Source organism: Gossypium arboreum, chromosome 11 (genome assembly GCF_025698485.1).
Source record: "Gossypium arboreum isolate Shixiya-1 chromosome 11, ASM2569848v2, whole genome shotgun sequence".
Classification (NCBI taxonomy): domain Eukaryota; kingdom Viridiplantae; phylum Streptophyta; class Magnoliopsida; order Malvales; family Malvaceae; genus Gossypium; species Gossypium arboreum.
This window is the reverse complement of record NC_069080.1, coordinates 17,562,288-17,565,032: the sequence shown is the minus strand read 5'-3', so window position 1 is coordinate 17,565,032 and position 2,745 is coordinate 17,562,288.

The window sequence follows — 2,745 nt, the reverse complement described above, 5'->3', positions numbered from 1 at the left end:
TAAATAAAATACAAATTTGGTTAATTTTAGCCTTTTTAGTGATTTTTACTCTTAACAAAATTAATCTATTTATTTTAAATTAATATATTTATCTCAATATGATTATTGAAAATAAATTTTAAATATTTTATATGTAATTTTAACTGAATTAAATAGTATTTAAAATAAATTAATATTAATTTTTTTATGGTTTTAAGGTGAAAAGTGTTGCATAAAAATAATGAAAATAAGAAAAGATAAAATTGTCTCAAAATATAATTTTAATTTTCAAACTATTTGATTAGTTTTAGCATACTGAAATTTTCAACAAAATGATGACTTACTATCATACCAAACTCCCTCTTAATTTCTTCATAATAATTTCAGAATTGTATGTTTTAGCCAATTTCACAATAACCTCAGAGATTTTTCTTTTTCACCTCTCCCTTTCAAAAGAACGAGGTGTTCATTTTGGATGCCATCGGACCTCTACTGTAATTGGCATTCAAAGCAAAATTGCATCATCATTTTGCTAAATATTCAACCCAATAAAATATTAGGCTTAAAAATCACCAAAATTCAAACTCAATTTTAGATGCGATGTATATGTGTATGGGATAATTTTTGTTAACTAATGTTATTTTTTAAGGTTATTTTTTAATGGAATCTAGATATTTTTAGGTTGTGATATCTTCATATTGATTGAAGAGTCATTAATTTCAAACAGACTCTGAATTGTCTAATTCCAAGTCAAAGAACTCAAGTTATGATCGTTTTAATGAAGATTGTGTAAGCAAAATTTCTAGACGGGATTATTACAGAAAATTACAAATTTTAGGTTTTAATGAGTATAAATCATATTAGGTTCAATTTCAAGACTTAACCTTGATCACATATTAGGTTTTATATTTTTTACTTATTTATTCGAATATTTATATTTCTTAATCAACAATAAAGTTTAATTAGTATTCTCATAATTCTTAAAAAACAACTAAAAATGAAATATATATATATATATATATATTGCAAATAAAGAAACTCATAGAGTTGTATTGAATTAAATAAATGAACGGCCTCCTAAGATACATTTGTATAAATTAGTTAATTACATCAAAATAAAACTTCTTTTAATGGAACTAAATTTTATTGTTGACTAAGAAACATAAATGTTCTAAACAGTTGAAAATACCGAAAATATATTATTTAAAAACTTAAGTTTTATTTTTTAATTTACCCAATTGTATTCAATGATTTTATAAATTTATTAATTAATAATATATTATGTAATTATTTAAGTAGATTTTTAAAAGATATGACCAAATTAATTAATTTCACATTAATATACTACCATATTCATTAATTACTTTCATTGTTACCACATAATAATACTAATAAATTATTATTATTATAATATAAATTCAGTAATATAATTAAAATAAAAATATTCTCAATCAATTTAAATGTCTTTTTCAATTCGTATTTTTATATATATTATAAAATTATAGATAGATAAAGTATTGAACTCGTAGTGACTACTAGAGCAATCTTAAATAGTAAAAATATAAAAGCCTATCACTTGATTTAAAAAAAAAAAACTCAAAAATAAATTTTATGGGTGAACAGTTTGTAGCCACTAAACCAAAGTTTCTTTATATACTTTTTAAGTCAAATATAAAATAATTAATTTTACCAAAAATTACTAAAATATTCATAGATGGGTCTGTGGCAATTTTTAAAAAAATTAAATTAAAATCCGACTAAAAAACAAAGAAAACTTTATAATGGCTCCTTCTACTTAGACGGAAGAAGAGCCCATATTTAGACATGGGCTCAAATGACACAGACAATCTTAGAAAGGATGGCGGCCAGGGAGGTGCTGTACGGGTCCAATATGTATGGGCTTGAACTTATTAACGAGAGAAAACTAATCCATGTTTTATCATTTTGGAATGAGATTCGACAGGCACCGAAGCTTTGGTATCTTATTTTAATTTCTTCAATTTTAATTTGGTTAATTTTAATCTTTATATTTTTAAAATTTAGATTTTCAATCTTGATCCAAACAATAATAGTTAAATTCTAATATTAGTTTTGTGTTATGCGAAAGTTTTGGATTTAGTCCATCTTGTCAAATTTAATCATTTTCGTGCCTTATATATTAATTTTTTAGTATTATATGAAAATAGTTAGTTTATATGATATTACACACGTGATGATATGTTTATTACATAAAATTTTGAAAATAGTAGAATGCTACTATTTAGATAGAATTAAAATTTTAAAATTTGAAATAAATTAAAAATATTAAATTAAAGTATAATGATTGAATCCACGACTTAGAATACTATAAAGATTAATGATAAAAATTAACAAATAAAAATCATTGGGCCTACTCTTAATACGAGCTTTGTCAATCAAATGGAGAGTGTCAAAACCTTTTTGGAAATCGACTTTTTATTTAAAACGAAAATGGAGTCCCCACCAATCTTTTTTAATTAGGTGTGATTGAATCACCTCAAAACTTGGTCATTTTAATAAAATGTTAGATTTATTAAAACGATAATTTTCGTTCTACAAAATCCAAAAAATGAGTTTGGGAGTCTGTTACGTATTAAGAAGGATTAGCACCCCTTCATAACGTCCAAAATTGATACCTAGTTAATACTTAATGTCTTAACATCAAAAATTGAAAATCCAAAGAGAATTTAAAATGCGATTCTTTTCACGCGATGTTATTTGATGGTATTAAAAAAATCCCTACCTAAA